Source organism: Curcuma longa, chromosome 19, assembly GCF_044706935.1.
Source record: "Curcuma longa cultivar G26 ecotype Majalengka, Jawa Barat chromosome 19, ITB_CL_G26_1.1, whole genome shotgun sequence".
Classification (NCBI taxonomy): domain Eukaryota; kingdom Viridiplantae; phylum Streptophyta; class Magnoliopsida; order Zingiberales; family Zingiberaceae; genus Curcuma; species Curcuma longa.
The window spans coordinates 6,375,095-6,398,566 of record NC_133879.1 but is presented as its reverse complement, the minus strand read 5'-3'; the positions used below and the strand labels follow the sequence as shown (position 1 = coordinate 6,398,566).

The following is a 23,472-nucleotide window of genomic DNA, read 5'->3' as shown; positions in this document are numbered from 1 at the left end:
AAATCCGTAATATTGTTGAACCACGCAAATTTCAGATACAAATTAGCAATAATTTTACTTTGGAGATGCACTTTTGTCGAATTTTAATTATGGGCAACCAAATTTGAGTATAATTGGAGGATGAATCCCAGTAATCAATTATTAGAATAATATTTAACAATTTAGACAACTGAAGCCTCCAGCTCGTATTAAAAAGATGTGAATAGAATAGTTCAGATCAAGAAATCTGAATTCTTAAATCTTGTTTGAAACGAAAAACAGCTACTGTTATAATTTCATAAATGTCTGAATTTATTATAGTAACGATGACAACTCAGGGGGGTACAAAAATAATACAACATTCAACGCAACCACACAAGTCGCCATATGTGTATATTAGCAATAATGAGCACGAGGATAACAGATTACTTCAGTTGCTAAACTACTTCCTGGTTACCGACCAGTCCACGAGGAATTAAACAAGAAATAAAAAAAGGGTAAATAGACAGTTGCAAGGCAGCATACAGCTTCATCGCCAACCGAGCATAACATCATACGAGCTAGATATCCGCCTCACTGTTGATGTCTATGTCCAACATTTCCGAATCCACCTTTTCCACGTCGACTTCCTCATCATCGCCCTCGTACTGGAAAAGGATAATGCGTATCAGAACTATAACATTTAAATAGATGACTTGAGATTGGATACTTGGATGGAAAACTAGGAGGGAAAAACAAATGGCATAAAAAAATGCAGGTCCTGTGACATTTCCCCTGCCTTTCCCTTCCTATCTTTCCAACCAAGTATACCAAGCCTTAGCATTATGTCAAGAGGCAAGAGGTTTAAATTCCATGGCCAAGTACAATATAAAAAGGAATTCTTTCGGCAGGTCACTGATATCATTAAGTTTACGAGAACGCCCTTTGAAATTTTCAAAAATGAAATTGTGTTAACTATATAAAGGCCTATAGGATGAAGATTGTGACAAACTCCATCCATTGATTTAACCAATGAAATAGAATGATCATCAAGCCAAATTTGCCCAATTATTTGCGATTGTCAAATGAGAAAGTTATGAGATGCATGAGGCCACCTTAAAAGCCAACATTAAAACTGTCTGAACCTACAAGGATAGATTGCAACATCATCTGCTTGTATGCATTTTGAGACGTCAGAGGAGGTGGTGGAGGTATGTAAGTAGTCTTGGTTGAATGCCTGGCATCATCACTCTCATTGACTGCAGTAGTTTCTGCAGCTTCAGATTTCTCATCAAACTCATTGGCTTCTAACAGTTCATCTAAGGCATGAGCAGCCATACCAGTCAAAGGCAAGGTATGATGCACTTCGGAACCCTTACCCTGTTAGTGATAGGTGTTGCCTTAGCATACTTAATTGAATAAAAGAAAATTTTGCAAGGACATTTAGAAAACTAAAAATATATATTTTTAAGAAAATCCCAGAGAACAGAAAAAAATATCCTTCAATTTTGTTCAAACTTGTACCTTTGAAAATATACATTCAAAGTAATTAAGATAATTAGTTTTTACACCTAGTCGTATTGTCAAACTTTACCATTTATATGTTAGGAAATTAAATTCATATATTGATGGCATTGTGCCAGACCCAGTAAACAGTTTAAATGCATTAGATGTGGAAGAAAAAGGACCCGTGAAAAGCTCCATCTGACCTTGTCCAAAGATAGAATGCTAGAAGCATTTCTTCCTTGTTTGTGATTGTGATCTTCTACTGATGACTTGTTTCTTTTTTGGATTGCTTTCATCATCTCAATTTTTTTATGGTAGTTTCTGGCAGGGGTGCAGGTCCTTCAGACCGCTGTAATTTCTCTGATCTGAAAGTCATCTCCCGCTTCCTTGAATTACCTGCAACAAGAAAATGATAACACCATTATGAGAATAGAAATATGGTGTGTATTGGATGCAGTATGGAAAGATTCTCTGGAGGTTGCATACTGTAGTCTAGAATAAACATGCAGCACAACATAATTTATTCTATACTGTAAAATTATATCTCAATATAGAAATGCTCAAATGAGAGTTAATCGATTAGGAACAACTACATATTGTAAAAAGCATGGTTCAAAATCTCAATTGTGCATGGATACAACCTAGGCACAGAATAGTATTAGTACCAGTGCAGCAGCCTCAAGTGACATCAAGTTTTTCACCTTATACACCCAATACATATTAGTTATTAACTGTGAACAACACAAACCCAGAAGTATGGAACGGAACAATGCAAACAAATTCGTCATGATGATACTGCCAGTGCCAAAATTTAACCATAAAAGAGAGTGCTGGGGTCGCCCCACACAGCAGCACGATGTCAATAGAACTTTAAATTGCTCAAAATTACTTCCGTGAAGGTGAGGAAGACAAGACATTAAATTAACCAAAAACAAACAACAGACATACTTTACAACACGTAGAACAATTTAGCCAGTTCAAAACTTCTTACACCATAATCTATCATCAAATTACCATTTTCTACTTCTTTGCTAGTTAGCTGGATATTTAAATGGTCTCTTCATGACAAATAAAACATTATTTAAAAGATAATTGTTCATTGAGCTTATTTTACCATTAGCATTAGCCTCCCCATCACTAATAATATTAACATTTGGATCATCTTCATATTATAAGCATTAAGTTTTAGGGTATCTGAAAAAAGTTGATCTCCAATCTTTTGCAGACGAGTCTGTGACCTGCAAGTAGATAAAAGTTTCAGCATCACATTCCAATGCTTAAGTATTAGGTGTCAAATTCAAAGAATATTTAAAGCAAACAACCAGCCAAGTGCAAGACCCGCTAATCACTAAAGGGCTAATCTGGCAATTGAATGCTAAAAAATCGAGGAATACAGTTTGAAGACATAATATCATATCCCAATGAAACACATTTTTCAAATTAAAACAGGTAGAAGTGAAGAGAATTTTATTGTTTTAAAAATTATACTTGCCGTTTTAGCTCCTCTTGTGCTTTTATGTAACGTCCATGAGCTTTGATGAACCATTTTATTTTCAAAGAGACCCTGCATCTCGTTAAAAAAGGGGGGGGGGGGGGATAAATAAAGATATATATATTTCAAAATTACAATGAAAATACAATATGATTAAACACCAGGATTAGGAATATTTACAACCTTTTGCAATCATCTTGTTCTTTATGAAGTTGTGATTCAAGATCCTCTATTCGAGTAGAAAGCTTGTGTGTTTCATTTATTTTCTCATCCAACAAGTCCTGTGGAGGAAGTTAAGAACAAAAGTGGATCACCTTCATAAATACATAGATGGCAAGGTAGGAAATTTGCATATGGTAAGGGTAGAGCTAAATTGGATTACTGAAGGATATTATGAGAAACTAGCTAGAGAGCTCATAGTAGAAAGACAGTGGGGAAGGCAAATCTTGGCATTAAGGGTTCAGATGTGTTCATATTTGCTACATTTGAAGAAACTACTATCATACTTACTTTTGAAGAAACAATTATAATACACACTTCATCTTGGACTCTGATGTTAGAGGGAATCTCTTTCAATCATGGAGGAAAACCACAATGCACATGGTGCTCATTTACCAAAATGGAATTTGTTGGATCCACTATCACTATGGACAGCAAAGATGAACTACAACACCACTGTCATATGATATTATTTGAATGAACCATGTGATGAGTTGCATGCTTCGGGTGCCCCTTCTAAAATGAACTATTTGTTTTGAATTGCATAAATCATTTGATACATATAAAGATGAGTTGCAAGCTTCGGGTGCCCCTTCTAAAATGAACTATTTGCTTTGAATTGCATAAATCATTTGATACACTATTATATGTGTGTATAGATAGATAGATGCATACACACATATATATCCAACTATTAGGTTCTTCTAAGAGGTAATCTAATTTCCTAAAGAACTAAGTCAAGTGCAGAGATAGAGTATAGTATAAGAGTATGACCTGATCAGTATGTGAGCTCACTTAGATTAAACACCAAATTAAAGTGAATGCAAATGGTCACTTTTTCTGAGACCCCATGTAAAATATTATCAGATGGCAACTATGGGAATTCTATGACGAATGACCTAAGGACTTGAATTAAGGTTTTTGTTCAAATTGTCAAATATACTTATATTGATACGATGGATTCCCCCATATATAACAATCCACATCAAAGCATCGAGTTATTCTGTGAGGTAATAATTTCCTAAAGAGTAAAATGTAGGTTGTCATAGCAAGTCAAGTGTCGGAACAAAGTATAAGGTTATCAGACATCCATCCTATCCACATATGAGACCATTTAGATCAAACTAATGACTAAATTACCCATAGAGCTAATGAAATTGTTTAGTGAACTCATGCTGCCATGCACATAATTTCTAATTCAGTTCAAATACTAACCAGAAACAAAGGCTAATTGTCATTTTCTCAGTAGTCCAATGAAATTGTTACATCATTTGTCATCTCCACTAATTGTGGCAAACTAAATCCTTAGGCGATCCAAAAATCAAATATATTTATAATGTGCTAAGCTTCCACTGTTAGAATAGGTAAAAAAAAAATGCCCGACGAAGTCGCGATCACGAGGGACGTGGTCTCCGCCTCCCTCGGACTAGAAATCGTGAGGAGGCGATTTAAGGAGGCGGGAAAAAAAACCCCTAGCCCTAAATCCCTATTTCCCCACGCCGCCGCCTCCCTCTCTGCCGACGCCTCCTCCCACACCCGAGCACCTTCCCTAGCACACCGTGACCCTACTTCACCCTAGCTGCCTCTCCCACGTGACCACCCCTTTTGCTTTGTGCCGCGATGCTGTTGCCGACGCCGCTTCTACCACGCGTCGCGATCGCCGTCGTCGCGCCCTGCTCACCGCCTACCGCGTCCAAGCGACGTCACCCACCAATTGCCTGCGATGTCACTGCCGCGCTCGCGATCCCAGCTGTAAGGTTCTCGATCTCTGTTTTACCTTCCCTTTCCGCATCCTTTTTGGGTTGGCTGGTTTAATAGGTTAGGATTTTAATTTGGTATTGATTGATTTAGGAAACGGCAACACTTCCCTTTTCCTTTATCTATATCTATGAAATCCAACCCGTCTCTCTCTCTAGCCAACAACCCTAGCCCTTAGAAGATATAAATCTTTTAATCAGGATGGTTACGGAGAGAAGAGTAAGGGGATGGAGGTATTCGAGATGGAAAATATTACGAGGAAGCGAATATTTGACTTAGGGTTGTTCAAATGTTTAGATTTGTGTGTTATTATTTTTATGAGATAATATTTTAATTATTTTAATTATTTAATATTATGTGTAGATACTGATTCGAGTGGAGCACGTTGATCTGTTGATACTCGAAGCTTGATAGATACAAATGTGGGTACCTTCTGTCCTTTGACTCTGTATATATTTTTGTGCATGAATAACTAGACTAAAATTGATCATGTATAATTATACATCTATTTTAAAAAGGGATTAAAGTGATAATTAAAATACTGAAACAGGGTTAAAAGAATTAAATCATAAAAGGGTAAAAATAATTGCTTTACTTCCTGTTCACACATGGGTTTCATCTGGGGTTAATTAAAATGGGAAAGGATGTTTTCAAAATTTAAAGAGATACTCTGACTTACTCTGCCTGTTGATACTTATCATTACATTACTTGACCTATTTTAGTTCTTACTGTTAATATGTCATCCTGTTGATACTTAGCTTTTATCTATTGATACTCACCTTTACTTGTAAACATGATTGTGATACCTACATGAGTGAACAATAAATAATTTGATCTGAGTGGTCGTTTAGACCAAATGATTAATATACCTATTGAGAATATAATGCTGATGATAATCGATGAAAAAGAGATATAACAAGAAATGAGATAAGAGAAAATAATAAAAAAATTAAAAGGTGTTAATTAAGAGCCTAGCTTTATACCAGAGTTTTATCAGAGTACTGGACCGTACACCTGAGGAGTGGTGGCGTGATGTAGCCCTCGATCCAGAGCACTGACTGATCACATATTATTATGGTAGTGCAGAGGCCATGGTCAGTGTTTAACTTGTCTTCCACCGGTGAGGGCTAGAGAGAAAGCCCGTACGTTAGATAATGTATGCGACAGTATATTCTGAGGAGGCTGATAGCCTAGAGATATATGAGATCTGATTACACTCTGATGATATTGGCTCATATTGTGCACTTTTTAATCAGTTATATAAATGTTGATATTGCTTATAACATTTAACCATATTGAGATAATAATGGTGATGATATAATTTGCTTAGATAATAATAAATGAAGAGAATGATAACGAGATGTATATATATATATATATATATTATGTACAATGGAGAATTATACAAGAACTTAAAATGAAAATATGAAATTATGATCAACTCTAATTTCTTGGCTTTTTAATTAAGAGTACATTCATGCACATCTATTCTGATTACCCACTTAGCCTTTGGCTAACTATCTACATTTGTTGGCTTCTAGTTTTGCAGGCACAGAGTTAATACTACCTTGGTTGAGTTGCTTTAGAGTTGTTCAGAGACTTGACGTACTGATTTTCAATTGGGGTTCTTTTTTATATTGTCACCGAGTGAGGTACCTCCCGATGTGCAGGAACGACGCCTCTGGGTCGTGACATCCACAATTTCTTTGAACCAACTTGAGGGAAAGTATTCAAAAGCAAATTGTAAATGTTAAGGAGTCGATCCTAAATAACATATAGGATGCAAAGTGCCAACACCATATTATATATATGAAATAAATAGAGACTACCTAGGGTTTTAAGAGTTGAATAATTTCCCATTAACCTTTAAAAATTTCTTGGATCTAACTAAGCTAAATCAATTCAACAATTTTGATTCACTTTGAAGTTTAAACAAAAAAAAAAAACAACTGAACCAATTGTTCTTTAAGATCATATTGATCTTGATTGACCCAAACATAACCCAACCTATCCTAGGACTAGGGGTGGGAGCATGATTTGGTTTATTGGTTGGTATAGTAAGCCCAAACCAAATAAAAATATTTTGATTTGAAAAGATCAAAAAGAAAACCATTTTGGTTTAGTTAGAAATGAAACTGAAATTTTCAATTTGGTTTGGTTTGAAACTCATATTCAAAAAATAAATAAAAATTAATAAAAAATTAGTTCCAAACAATGGTCTTATTGAGATTTATAATTTAAGGTTTATATTAATTAGAGAACACAAAAAGTAAATAACAATAAAAATCCATAATAATTAACATATTGATTTATCAATATACATATATGCATACATACATACATATGAATATATCACACACATATATTGTATATCCTTACTGGTTTGGTTTGGTTTGGTTTGAACAGTTGTGCAAAGTTCAAACCCAAACTAAACTGAAACTAATAATATGACATAGTATCTAAATTGAAAACCAAACCAATAAATCAAAACAATTTTATTTGGCTTGGTTTAGTTTAGATTGGTTTATCAACTTTGAATTATAGATGCCCACTTATACCTAGAACGGGTCCTTCAATTTGGTTCAAGATAGGATAGGACCTCAATATGATTCAAAAAAATTGGAAGTTTAGACGGACTATGCAGGGAATATAACAAGGATATCTCTTTGCAAGATAAACATTTTTTACATTAATTGCCTTTATTTCTATTTTGGTTCATTAATTCTATTTAAACCAAAATATAAAGGACGATATAGTAGGGGACCTAGCCCCAATGATGTAGAATGATCCATATAACCGACCCCACATAGTGGGATAAAGGCTTGATGGTGGTGGTTGTTATTGGTTCATTAATTCTGTTTATCTGCTTCTCAAATGTGCCTTCTGAGACAATTCAGAAATTCATTTAACTAGCATTAAATTACTTTTAACAATGTACTAAATAAAGCATTTTGCCCTAGCAGATGGAACAGGAATATCAAATTTTTCTTTCTTATAGTTGTTGAAGCTTATATGTTTCCATTCTCATTGGTCTTACATGGATAAGTGCACGTGCATTGGTCTAATATATAAAAATAAAATTCAGTTCACATTAAAAACTTGTGATTTATCTTAATATTTCATTTTTATTCTGCTTTATTATCAAAATTTTAGATTTTTTTATTCAAACTTTCTAAATTACTCTCATATTTTAATTATGTGAAATTTCAGTGGGTCATTTGTCAAACTTTGAAATATCATTAGATTAAAATTATAAGACATAAATTAGGTTTTATTATTATTTAATTTTAAAATATTTTTATTTCCATAAAATAGTAGGAACATATTTTTAAATATAAATATGTGGTATCAAAACGAACAGCACTTGATAAATTTGTTATTAATAGTAAAAATCAAAACTCTGAAAATAATATAATTGAAAATTTAAATGAAAAATCAATTGAATTACAAGATAATACCCTATCTCAAATTTAATTAAAAAATGGCTCGTTCCTCTGAGTCATCATGGGGAAGTGGCTTGTCGAAGCTAGGATGATCTAAACCCATTAGACCCACATGGATAAGTGTGGCGATACAATTTATAAATATAAAATTGATCCCTTTTCTAACAACAATTGCAGATGGAATTAATGCTCTAGTTCATCTATTAAGAAACTTGTACATGTGTCTAAAAGGAATAAAAATAGTTTCCAACTAAGAACTTTCAGCTTTACTTAATTCAACAAGAACAGGGGACTCTCATTCAATGTGAAAAATTAATAAAAAAAAATTACCATTGAAAAATCCTAAAAAATGGATGATATTTGCCTTTCCTAAAAAGTGAAAGTTGAACGTGTTTCCTTTTAATGAATTTGAAATGAAGGGAAAATGAACTAATGTTTTATTTATCAAGTTTTGTTCTAATTAATTAATGGCCTTGTTTAAAGGACTCAAAGGAGTTTCTTTAGTTATAGAAAGTATGTTTGTCAGTAGGTATTTATTTGTGTATGGCTTGTCAAGGTTTCCATTATTCTAAAGTGTTCTTGAATTCTAATATGTGCTTTTGTTATCAATTGTTGAATTATCCTTCTTGAAACCCATCTTATCTTCCTTCTCATTCTCTACATTAGCCACTTCCATGGAAACAGTAGTAATTGTAACGCCAGAACTACAACCCAAAAGATTTCAACTATAAAATTCCTAAGCAAAAAAAAAATACAAGAGCTATATAAATAAGAACAATACAAAGTGAATTCAGCATATATAATCAAGTGGCAGTAGCTACAAAATAAAATATCACCATAGTGCAATTAATATGGCTGATGATGCATAGCAAAGAACTAATAGCACAGGAAAGTAACAGCTAAAGTATAAAAGAAAAAAGTTACATATCAATGAACTCTTGAGAGGGCTCATATAAAAGAACAAACAAAATGGTAAATTCAAAGATAAACCTAAAATTTACCTCAAGTTGGTATTTGTGATCATCAAGCATCTCAATATCCAACTGGAGTTGCTTTAACTGCATGAAGTTCAATGAGGAAAAAAAAAGTAGCAATATCCTAAAAGTAAAGCTTGGCAACATAAATTAAACCTGCTCTTCAAGATCATCTTTGTCATCATAGGATGGATCCTTGCCTCTCTTTTTCCTCTCTTCAGAATCATCAGAAGCTTTAAAGCTTTCAGACAGATCACTTCCTCCATCTGTACGCTGCTTCTTTCTATGCCTTCTGTCACTGTAAATTTGTATGCCACCAGCATATAATGAACACGACATGATATATAAAAGTATATTGCTCAATGCTAATTAGATCATTAAAAAATAAATCTAAATGGGTTTGTCAATGTTGCACAAGCAAGAACCATGTGCCTCAGCTGACAATTTCATGGGACTTGGCATAGTTCAAGAATAAATTTGTGTGCCTCAGATATGATAGCACTTTCATGAAGAATAGAAAATCTCCAAATAGCAAAGGTTATTGTTTCTTGAATAAAAGATGAACACAATGAAAGGTCATCTCTTTTATTGACCTGAGATACATAACTTTAGCAAAACAAGTCTAGATTTTTGCAATGTTTGAAATTTCCTTCCATCTGGTCAGCACATGTAAAACATCCATGGTTTAAAATTTCAAGCCGTATCGGAATTTTGATTTATAATTGAAACAATATGATTTCAATATTGTATTGTGCTATGCCGATACGATTTTGACACTTTTTAAAATATATATTAATTATAAATATTATTATGATATTTAATTATTATAAATACTTACTATTAGGTTAAACTAATATTTTAAAAAATAAAATTGAATAAAAATCAATTCAGGATTAACTAAAATCTAGACATAATGATTAGGATCAAGTAGGTTTAAATTAAATTAAATTAAATTTAATTTAATCAGTTTATGGAGGAAACTATGTATTTGAAGAAAAAAATTTAAAAAGAAATTTTTTCATGTATTTGAGAATGAAAGAAAAAAAAAAGAAATTAAAATATGGGGGGAAAGAAGAAAAAATTAAGAAGGGTAAGAATTAACCATTAAAAATAAAATAAAAAATTATCAATTAAAAAAATTATAAGTTAAAAAACATAAAGAAAAACTTTATAAATTGATAAATAAAAAAAAAATCAGCCTCGAGCGGGCCTCACACGGAGCAACCGTGAGGCCCCGGGACCTCTACGTGACCTCACGCGGAGCATGCCGGTGTCAGCATCGTCGATCGACGGGTGGAATAATATATTTCGCCTATGCTGTCTAGTACGACACAAGATTTTAAACTATAGAAACATCGTTTCCTTTTGCCCACTAAACGGCACACGAAACAACCCAAAATCTTAAAACATGTCACTTAAACATTCATGATGATGCTAATGTAGCACGAGGTGTTTCAGACTAGGATGTAGTGCGAGGAGGCAACAGCAAGTTCCATGAGATGCTTTAAATGGCAAAAAGCGACTTCAACATGAAAGATCTAGTGGGAGAGAGAGGCTTTCTCATGAGAGACTGGGTGGGATAGAGAGGAATTGCGTGCAATAAGGGAGATCACAATCCCACCGAGAGAGATTGGGTGGGTGAAAGAGAGGCCACATGAGAGAAATCAAGTGAGAGAGAGGAATTGTACAAGAGAGGGGAGATGAACATGGAAGGGATCCAACGACCAAATGTGAGTGGGATAGGGTCGTGATTGCACAAGGTAAGAAAAGAAGATAAGGTGAAGTGGCACAAATATGAAGTGTAGAAAAAGAATAAAAATTATATCCAATCTAAAAATTAACATTTTCCATTGATTTAATTGACACACCTAGAATAGCTCATCTGAAGTATGAACTTGGTTTAGCTATAATTTAGTTGTTATAAGTCCAAATCGATCTTGGTTTAAAGCCACGATCAAAATCTTTGTGCCTACCCAATGAAGTCTCCCAAAGCTTAATTAACCCTCACTAGATCCCAATCCTATAAGTCCATACCTAATAAGTTGGTTCAGTTCAACTTAATTGATTGTCCAAAATTTAAAATGTGTCACGATGCACAATTAAAGAAGATAAAATTTTCATATTCAACATCTTTCCCTAACTAAAGAAATTTAGTTCACAAATTTAATTACATAAAAGCAATAGCATATACATATAAGTAAAATTAATTCATGTTATCATTAATAATTCAAATTAAATTAACTAAATATCCAAACCTTAGCGGCACGATATAATATAATCCGGTTAGAATAAATTTCCAATACGGTTTGAAATTTTAAACTTTGGATTTTTTATATAAAAAAAAAGGACAACCCGATACACGAAACTCCCGCCAATAGGTCCTGGAAAAGGATCTATTATATGTAACCTTATCCAACTTTGCAAGAAGTTATTTTCGATACTCAAACCAGTGATCTCCAGGTCACACGGCAGCAACTTTACCATTGCGCTAGACTCCCTTTCAAACTTTGGACTTTTATAAGAAAGAATANGGTAAGAAGGGCAGTCATTACAAAGTAGGTTTAAATTTAATTTAATTTAATTTAATTTAATTTAATCAGTTTATGGAGGAAACTATGTATTTGAAGAAAAGAATAAGAAAAAAATTTAAAAAGAAATTTTTTCATGTATTTGATGATGAAAGAAATAAAAAAAGAAATTAAAATATGGGAGGAAAGAAGAAAAAATTAAGAAGGGTAAGAATTAACCATTAAAAATAAAATAAAAATTATCAATTAAAAAAAATTATAAGTTAAAAAACATAAAGAAAACTTTATAAATTGATAAATAAAAAAATCAGCCTCGAGCAGCCGCGGGCCTCACGCGGAGCAACCGTGAGGCCCCGGGACCTCTACGTGACCTCACGCAGAGCATGCCGGTGTCAGCATCGTCGATCGGCGGGTGGAATAATATATTTCGCCTATGCCGTCTGGTACGACATAAGATTTTAAACTATAGGAACATCATTTCCTTTTGCCCACTAAATGGCACACGAAACAATCTAAAATCTTAAAACATGTCACTTAAACATTCATGATGATGCTAATGTAGCACGAGGTGTTTCAGACTAGGATGTAGTGCGAGGAGGCAACAGCGAGTTCCATGAGATGCTTTAAATGGCAAAAAGCGACTTCAGCATGAAAGATCTAGTGGGAGAGAGAGGCTTTCTCATGAGAGACTGGCTGGGATAGAGAGGAATTGCGTGCAATAAGGGAGATCACAATCCCACTGAGAGAGATTGGGTGGGTGAAAGAGAGGCCACATGAGAAAAATTAAGTGAGAGAGAGGAATTGTACAAGAGAGGGGAGATGAACATGGAAGGGATCCAACGACCAAATGTGAGTGGGATAGGGTCGTGATTTTACAAGGTAAGAAAAGAAGATAAGGTGAAGTGGCACAAATATGAAGTGTAGAAAAAGAATAAAAAATTATATCCAATCTAAAAATTGACATTTTTCATTGATTTAATTGACACACCTAGAATAGCTCATATGAAGTATGAACTTGGTTTAGTTATAATTTAGTTGTTATAAGTCCAAATCGATCTTGGTTTAAAGCCACGATCAAAATCTTTGTGCCTACCCAATGAAGTCTCCCAAAGCTTAATTACTAGATCCCAATCCTATAAGTCCATACTTAATAAGTTGGTTCAGTTCAACTTAATTGATTGTCCAAAATTTAAAATGTATCACGATGCACAATTAAAGAAGATAAAATTTTCATATTCAACATCTTTCCCTAACTAAAGAAATTTAGTTCACAAATTTAATTACATAAAAGCAATAGCATATACATATAAGTAAAATTAATTCATGTTATCATTAATAATTCAATTAAATTAACTAAATATCCAAACCTTAGCGGCACGATATAATATAATCTGGTTAGAGTAAATTTCCAATACGATTTGAAATTTTAAACTTTGGATTTTATATATAAAAAAAAGGACAACCCGATACACGAAACTCCTGCCAATAGGTCCCGGAAAAGGATCTATTATATGTAACCTTATCCAACTTTGCAAGAAGTTATTTTCGATACTCAAATCAGTGATCTCCAGGTTACACGGCAGCAACTTTACCATTGCGCTAGACTCCCTTTCAAACTTTGGACTTTTATAAGAAAGAATAAAATCGTCCCTGATCTTCTATAGCCTCGATAGCTTGGGCTTGAAGAGTGGTTATGCCCTCCTCGACTCGCCGTAGTTGCCAAGTACCTTCGGACAGCTGATCTCTCAGCTCTCGCTCCATAGCGATGGATTTGTCCTCGGCCTTTTTCAGCGCTTGCTCCATGGTGATGGTTTTATCCTCGGCCTTTCTTAGTTCCTTTTGTGGACTGGTAACTACTTGCCGTTGCTGATCAACCTCTCGCATGTACCCACTTAACTCGGCCTGTGTTGTCTTCAGCTCGGCTGTAACTGCCTCTAAGTCAGGGGAAGGTCGGGCGGTCATACCCTCTAACTCATACAATCACCCTTGCATTCTCTGGAATTATTGAAACAGGTGGGGTAGGCGACCGTGGATCTCTAAATGTTCTGCCCATAGCTGCAAAATTATCCACTATTAGAAAGCACAAAATGCCACATTTGCCACACTATTTTTTTTCTCACATACCTTCAGTAGGGAATTATTCGCCCGCCAACTTAACTCTATCAAGTCCACATTCTTAAAAGCATCTTGACCAATGACCGCCCTAATCTGTGCAAAAAGATTGGCCCTCTCAATCTCGCTCCCCGACAGCTGAGGTGGTGACTCTGACACCGTGGCAGGAGCTGCTCCCAAGCTAGAAGAATTCGGTGTCAGAGTCACCACCTCAGCTGTTGGGGAGCGAGATTGAGAGGGACAACCTTTTTACACAGATTAGGGCGGTTGTTGGTCAAGATGCTTTTAAGAACCTCAGTAGATCTCCTTGGGTCAAGAGAAACTCACGGAGCCGCTGTGGGGACTGACATCTCCCTTCCGATGCCGATCGACTCTACGGGTCGGATTCGAAACACTCACCCACTTTGGTTTTCTTCTTTGCCTTCTCCCAGTCCACTGTACTCTTAGGCCTTGGCGGCCTGGAGGGAGAATTGCCTTCTCCCACTAGTGCTCGGACAACCGCAGGCTCCTCATGTCTGGGTGAAGTGGTCTGTCCGTCACATGTGTGCTCAGCCTCTATATGAGCTTTCTCTAACACATTTAGGGGTCACCCACTCCTCAAAGACAGCTTTATCTCACTTGAGATACTTATTCACCGAGGCATCCATCCAGACAGCTTCTGCAAAATATAACAGAAAGCTAAGTTAGTTATCACAGATATAGTACCAATACAGACACGTATCAAGTGGTTGAGGTAAGTCAGCTTTGATAGGACTCAGGCCTCCGTGGTATAACAAACCTTCTTCATTCACGAGTTTGTTCATGTCAAATTTCAGACTTTTCAACAACTGACCAACCTCAATAAACACTTGCTCCTTCTTGTCGGATATTAAAGGAGGTTGATTCGGTAGTTCGGACTGCCACACACTCAAAAAATGTATGGGTATCGGGGGTTGGATATAGAAAAATCGTGACTTCCACCTTTTATGCGTAGTGGGATAATTGGCTAAGAAGTTACACCCAAGTTTAGCGGTTAAATAGAAGACGCTCTCTTCCATTCTCTTCAGATAAAAGAAAGAATGGAAGAAAGTAGGATTAAGTGGGATCTGGTAGACTCTGAATACTAGGACTACCCCGCAGAGAAGATGAAAAGAGTTAGGAGCAAATTGTTGAAGGTGTTAGTGCAAGAAGCACTAGCAGATCGAACCAGAATTTTGATTATGGAACTAGGATCAAGTTAAGTATGTAGTTTGGCTAACCAAGTTAAATTGAGCTTACAGGAGACAGGTTAAGTCCTAGTGCAGCTAGACATGAAGTCTTGGTAAAGTCAAAGTGCACCAGGTGAAGTCTGGGCTGGTCAGGAGGACCACGCCGCAGCAGAAGTCTAGGCTTGGTCAGGAGGACCAAGTTGCAGCAAAAGTCTGGGCTTGGTCAGGAGGACCAAGTTGTAGTGGAAGACTGGGCTAATCAGGAGGATCAGTTGTAGCACAAATCCTGGGGGGTAAAGATAGAGCCGAGCACAAGTCCAACGAGTCAGGAGGACTCAGTTGCCAATAAGGTAAATTCTCCCGAGGGGAGTCGGTGAGGACACGTTCCCAAGAGGAACATTAGGCGTCGGTCTAACCCAGGGTCTCATTGGAGATTTGAAGTTAAGACTCGGAGTTGGTTCGGTAAACCAACTTAATCCTTTGCGTGTTATTATTTTAGCTAACATCTTTTACAGGAAGGAAAAGTCAAACGAATGTGAATTTTAGATAAAAAATTGGATTTTCAGGTCTGGAATCGACTCAGATGGGTTCTGGAGTCGAGTCCAGCCGAGTCAGCTGGAATCTGGAAGTCAGCGCGTCGACTTTCCGCCAACTCAGCCTGGAGTCGACTCAGGTAAGGATTTTGTTAGGATCGATGCATTCGCTAGAGGGGGACCATAGATGATCAAGTCACCGACCAACGAATGAGTTAACGCACGTGCTTCTTGGAAATAGCCGTTGGGAGAGATGGAGAGACTAAAAAATACTCAAAAAAGAGATTTAGAATGACATTGGGGATGGATCACGATAAATCATTTTAACGCTAAAGTTAGGATTTTGTGTAAGAAAGGAGATTAAAGACTTAAAAAAGTTAAGATTTTATGTGTGACTTTCTATAACTATGGGCATGAGCAATCTTTTATAGAATTGATCTCAATAACATCAACGTCCGTTTGGAAATATTCTGAGATATGTGCTTCTATTCCGATATATATATTCCAATTGTCCATGTTTCTAAGATATTTTCTTTGTGCTCTAGGTGAAACACCACATCAATAGTGTTGCTAGAGAAAATTTAAGGTTTTAATTTAGGACAAAAGAGGTGGTGAGATAGGTTTCTCTTGCCTTAACAGTTTCTTACACTTCATTTCAGTAAAAAGTTGAATCCACCACCCCAACAGTCCCACATGGTCGACTCTACGATTATTTGTGAGGAGGTAAATTGGAAAGCTACAGTTGACTACTATAGAGAGGGTATTGCCTCGGCTTTATCGAGATTCAACCTTTTCCTACTTCAGCAGTTTGCCCCGTAGCAACCAACTCAACCATGCCCCGAGGGTAACAATTTCTTACACTTAAACCAGGTCTAAGAACACCATTAACTACGCAACCTATTGATTGTCCTATAATATTAGAAGTTCATTTCATCAAATCTATTTTATTTTTTTATAATCCAAATATCTAGGTTTGCCTAATTAATTCCGGAGGTAGATGACATTTTTCCTAGTTTGTCTACTGAATAAATTCGGAATACAACTTATACATATTTAAAGATCGACCTCCAAAATATTTATTTCTATTAAAATTCTAAACTTTAATCCTCTTATTTATTCTCTTAGGTATTTTACCACTGCACTACATTCATAGAGACTCATTTCATCTAATCTATATGCAGATGCGAGAGAGAAAAGGAATCCAAACACTACAAAAATTAACGAAAATAGCGACGGACAGCGACGGACCAATTCCGTCGCTATTCGATCGCTAATACAGGTTAACGACCGAATAGCGACGGAAATCGGCCGTCGCGTAAAATTTGGTCGCTGACGTCACTTTAGCGACGGAATAAAAAATTCCGTCGCTAATTAGCGACGGAATTAAATTTCCGTCTCTAAATTTAGCGACGGAATTAATATTCCGTTCGCTAAATTTAGCGACGGAATTAATATTCCGTCTCTAATTAATAGCGACGGAATTATAAATTCCGTCGCTAATTAGCGACGAAAAATATATTTCCGTCGCTAATAAATTATCAAAAAGTAATAAAAATAAATATTTATTAGCGACGGATTTATATTTCCGTCGCTAATTAGCGACGGAAATATAAAATCCGTCGCTAATTTAAAGAAAAAAAATTTAAAAAAAATCGTTTATTAGCGACGGATTTATATTTCCGTCGAACAGACTTCAACTTAGAATATAAAAATACAAAGGTTCTAATTGACAATATAAGTACAATAAACTTAACTAAAAATCCTGTACATCATTCACGAACCAAACATATAGAAGTTAAACATCATTTCATACGCGATCATTCGCTAAGGAAGAAATTGTACTCGACTACGTCGAGTCAAAATCCAACTTAGCTGATATCTTTACTAAACCACTACCTGAATCAGAATTCAGTATACTTAGAAGAAAATTAGGGTTATGTTTAGTAGAATAGGAAAAAGAAATTTTTGATTTTCAAAAACTCATGGTTTTCAAATCTATTATAAATATTTTTCAAAACTTTACTTATTTTTCTTTAAATTTATTTTTTCAAAAATAAAGAAAAGAAATGTTTTAGCCCTAGACTAGAAGCAAACCCCCTAGAAAGCATGTACCTATAGATCTAGGTGGACATCTCACAAAGCACACTAGATACCTTGTTTGTGATTGACAAACTTAGAACGGTGTGAGATGTATAGGCCTCTAGTCTAAGCCAAAAGATGCTATAAGTCAGTGCATCAAACCAAAAGCTTAGACTTTAATTTCAAATTGATCAAGTTAAGTGTCCCAAAATAAAAGATAAATTTTTAAATTGGGATGATACACTTTAACTTGGCTGACTGGGTCAAGCTACTACTTTCTAGTAGTTAGCTAGAACCTAAGTCAGACACTTGCCCCAAAAAGGAAATTTTTTTTTTCTATCTAATTTTTGTTACGCTTGGACTCTACCCACAAAATACTATATATTTTTTTGATTATGTCAAAGGGGGAGAGAAATAAAAAGGTTCAAGTTAAATTTTTAGCTAAAATAGTATATGTGCCAAATTTTTATATGTTTAGAGATTTTTAAAATTCCTTGAAAAAGGGGGAGAATAATGAATTCAGGGGGAGTAACACACATGCATGTTTTCTTTACTTATGAATGCCTGTTACTCGTGATGCATAATATAAATTGTGAATGCTTGTTACTTGTGATGCATAATATAAGTTGTGGTTTATAACTTAACTTGAAACCTTAAGTTGCCATAATCAAAAAGGGGGAGATTGTTAGTGCAAGAAGCACTAGCAGATCGAACCAGAGTTTTGATTATGGAACTAGGATCAAGTTAAGTATGTGGTTTGACTAACCAAGTTGAAATTGAGTTTACAGGAGACAGGTTAAGTCCTAGTGCAGCTAGGCATGAAGTCTTGGCAGAGTCAAAGTGCACCAGGTGAAGTCTGGGCTGGTCAGGAGGACCACGCCGCAGCAGAAGTCTGGGCTTGGTCAGGAGGACCAAGTTGCAGCAGAAGATCAGGAGGACCAAGTTGCAGCAGAAGTCTGGGCTTGGTCAGGAGGACCAAGTTGCAGCGGAAGACTGGGCTGATTAGGAGGATCAGTTGCAGCGCAAATCCTGGGGGGCAAAGACAGAGCCGAGCACAAGTCCAACGAGTCAGGAGGACTCAATTGGCAATCAGTAAATTCTCCCGAGGAGAGTGGGTGAGGACGCGTTCCCAAGAGGAATATTAGGCGTCGGTCTAACTCAGGGTCTCACTAGAGATCCGAAGTTAAGACTCGGAGTTGTTCTGATGAAATTCCGTTCCCTCTTGCAGGGGAGTAGTCGACGGATTTAAGTTGCCCTCATAGTTAATCAAACTAAGGTTTGATCAACGCATTTAGATCATTGGGCTCTTGTGTTTGGTTTACAAGATCCAAGATAAAAGGAACAATTTATTTAAAGCCAAATAATAAACTTTATCTGGGACTTTTCTGGTTGGGATGTCTAAAAGGAGAAGATGAATCCTTTCACTTCTGCTGTATGTCCTCTCCTCTTCTCGAACGTTGTGTGGACAACGCTCCTTCGAGATGATTCCTCCAAAACTCTTTCCTTCCGATGGTAAACTAGCAAGCTACCAAGTCTTGTATTCTCTTCTACCTTTTCTCCTTCTCCTTGCTTGTGGCCGCCGGCCCTAAGGAACCCGTTAGCTTGATCTATTATTATCTATATATTGAAAGATCAAATTTCTATATATAGGAATTGGTTCTGTTGACGATCTGGATCTCCGTCCTGCGATCCGGATTCTATCCGCTCCGAAGAACATAGAACCCCACAGAACAAAAAAAATTTAATCCCGCCTTGGATCGATTGACAAAGTCTATAAGGAAGACTAGATCAATCGATCCTTCAGGATCGCCGATTCCTAAATTATTGTCTACGGTTTATTTAACTAATTCTAGTAAATTAAAACTGCGGAATAAATAAAATTTACCAGAACCTTTTGTCGACCTCGCTGTCTTCCGCTGTATTCCTGTCTTCTTCCTGAACGTTGGGTGGACAACGATCCTCCAGGAACTAAGGAACTGCAACCTCCGATGAAGCTTTGGATCTCCTTTCTTCTTCTTGCTGTAACTTGGCCTCTTCTTGTCTCCTAGCTTGGATCCGGCCACCACACCTTGGGGATGTTCGGCCACCACAAAAGAGAAAGGAAGAAGGGGCGGTGGAAGAAGAAAAAAAAGAGGAAGAAGGAAGAAGAGGTTGAGGGGGCGGCGGCTAGCTAGGTTAGGGAGGAGAGGGTTCCGGCCACCTCTCTTCTCTTCTTGTTGTTGTGTTTGCCGCCCACCCCCTCAAGCCCTTCTTTTATAGCCTTATGCCCAAGACCAAGCACCCTTTCTTAACCATTAAGAAATAATTTTAATTTGAATTAATTCCATGAATTATTTCCAAATTATAAAAACTTCTTAAATCTAGGCCCTTAGATTAGCTTGCTTGGTTTCTAGCCGTTAGATCTTTATGGAAATAACAAAAATAATTATTTCCATCTTTATCTAATTATGGCCGGCCATATATTGATTTATTTCCATGATTTAATTATATTAAAAAGAAAATAAACTTGAACCGAAGAGATCTCATCCATCGGATGCAACTTAATCTCATCTAACGGTTACGATATAATCTTGTTTAATATAACTTGATCTCATCAATCCAATGGCCATGATTCCTTGTCTTGGGCGTGAGGTTCACATGAACCATCTCTGGTTCACCTCGTGAACCGGTTCTTCCTTCCAAAGAGAATTAAAACCGAACCGGATAGATCTCGTCCATCGGAGACGACTTAATCTCATCCAACGGTTCTAATCTATTCTCTTCTATTCCTCTTTATTTATTTTGATCCAATGGATGCAACTTGATCTAATCCCACGGATACAAGTTGATCTCATCCATTAACTCATCCTACGGTTGAGAACCAATCTCATCCAACGGTCGAGATTCAATCTCATCCGACGGCTGAGAACTAATCTCATCCGATTGATTGCATCCTTTTGAAGATGACTTTAGGCTACAGCGGGGACCTCGAGGAGGTATTGGATCTGGCCTTCTGATGGGTTTCGGATCCCGTATTCAACCCCGAATACACACCTACATCCATCAACAACGATCCATTCCACTAGAGGATCATTGTTGCACTACCAATCCAATCCCCAAATTACATTTTGGGTTCCTTCTTATTATTTTATGCATTGCTCCCCGTGTTTAAGATATCGTATGTCCGTCAATTATCTGAGTTCACTGACAACTCAATAATCGACATCTAAGACCTTGAATAGTACCACTCAACCTTATTGTCAGCCGGACCAAAGTCCACTTGCAAGATTTGACTTGACAATCCTTATGAGCTCTCCAAGGGGACATCATCAGCCCTACTGGGACACGGATTCCTTCTATAATTAATGGCACACCGTATAGATAGTAACATCACCCAACTTACCGGGAATAATTGATCTGACGGAAAGATCTCACCCTTTGGTAAATCAAAGCAATAATTACTACCTATAGATGCCCATTTATTACATCGGGATTAAGAGTGCATAATCTATAATAACAGAGGTCTTGTTCAATTTGTGAGTCAGAGTAAATTGAACAACCTCAATGGTCCTACTCAATACACACAAAGTGCACTAGTGTAATTCTACAGTCAAGACAGACAGTCACCGAATTACACTACAACCGTTCCCGATGGGTTGTCCAAAGCCATCTTGGTTGTGAGCCTTAGTTTATAATTCACAAGGGACTGATAATCATGGTCTTCTGTGTCTCACAGACACCAAGTTATCTACAATGTGAATTAAGAGGACTTTATTGCAAAATTACCTATTGCAATCATTTGACCAAAACATGATTTCTTATTTCATAAATGTTTATACAAAAGACAAGTCTTTTCAGTATACTTCCTAACATATATTAATTTTATTCTTATCTTTAACAAAATCTTTTTAATTATATCTCGCTAATATTTAACGAGATTCCATAATTAATATTTTATTAATTTAACAAAATTAATTCACAAAATTTTATAATAAAATTTTGTACGAGAAGAGACGAAATTTCTTAGCGGAAATTCTTATAAAAAATTTCTTTCTTATCCGAATTTTTTCCCAAAAAAATTCTAAATAAAATTTCAGAAATTTTCTTTTATAAATAGAATTTCCTATCCGAAATTTCTCACAGAATTCTTTTCAGAATTCTTTCCAAATTCATCCGGAGGTCTTCCAAGGTCTTCTGAGGTCTTCAAGAATTCTTCCGAAGGTCTCCAAGAGGTCTTCAAGAATTCTTCCGAAGGTCTCCATGAATTCTTCCTGAGGTGGATTCGAGGATTTCCAGAGGCTACAGTAGGGACCTCGAGGAGGAATTGGTTTTGGTCTTCCGATGGGCTTAAGCTTCCCATGTTCCTCCTGAACACACAGCTTAAGTCCATCAATAATAACTCATTCCACTAGAGAGTTATTATTGCACTACCGCACCAATCCCATATTATATTATGGGCTCCTTCTTACTATAAGTACATTAATCTCCCTGTGTTTAAGATATCGTATGTCCGTCAATTAAATGAGTTACTGACAACTCGAATTTAATCAACTTCTAATCCAAGAGTAGTACCACTCAACCTTTGTTATCATGCGGAACTAAGTCCACCTGCAGGGTTTACATGATAATCCTTTATGAGCTCCTCAAGGGGACATCATCAGCCTAGATTATAGGACACAGTTTCCTTCTATAATCAACAACACACCATGTACATAATACTACTTCCCAACTCATCGGGCCTTTTGATCTATCGCTCTAAATCTCACCCGTTGATGAATCAAAGAAGTATATACTAAGTACATGTGTTTGTTATTATATTGGGATTAAGAGCATGTACATCGATAGTAACAGAGGTTTAGTTCGATTATATAGTCAGTATAAATCGAACAATCCTCAGGTGGTCCTGCTCAATACACACTAAGTGTACTAGTGTAATTCTATAGTCAAGACAGACTAAGACCAAATTACACTACAACCAGTCCAATGGTTTGTCCAATCCATCTTGGTTGTGAACACTGTTTATAATCTACAAGGAACTGATAACATGGTCTTCTGTGTGTGACTCTGCACACCATGTTTATCTACAATATAGATTAAATGGACACTTGCATAAAAACTAAATGCAAACATTGACCAAAGAATAATTCTCATTTTAGAATGTTTATTTACATAGATAGCTAGGATTCTTGTATACATCCCAACATCAAGGACCGTGGGCCTTGGAGTAGCAGCGTTGCGCTGTGAACCAAGTAAAAACAAAAAGTGTCACCTCTTTACCCTAGCTTTTTACGTTTCCGCATCGATCTCTGTTTTCGCTTCCTTACACGTTTGAAGTTTTATGAAAATCGAAAAGCATGCAACATGCTATTCACCCCCCCCCCCCCTCTAGCATGTTCTAACGATCCTACAGAAGGGAAATATTAAAATAGGCGGCTATATTTTGAAAAAATTGAGGAATTGGGAAGCGTAAACCCCCAATTAATTGGTCAGAAAAGAAAGTAATGAAGCTTGATGGGGGAGCTTGAGGTCATTGATAGGGTAGGAGCACCTTCACGACATGATCAGTAGGGATGTCGAAGACTACCTTTAACTCTCCTTTCGCCTTCGAACAGAACGTAGAAGGGGTAGATTCATACCAGGGGACCATGAGCCTAGTGTAATATGATGAACAGAGATGGGATATGTGGTACACTTACACGACAA

General features: G+C 36.3%; 1 pseudogene; it reads right to left on the bottom strand.

The window, feature by feature from the left end:
- Window positions 1–332: 332 nt before the first annotated feature.
- Window positions 333–13,841, bottom strand: LOC141812479 (zinc finger CCCH domain-containing protein 13-like; annotated as a pseudogene).
- Between the last annotated feature and the right edge of the window lie 9,631 nt (window positions 13,842–23,472).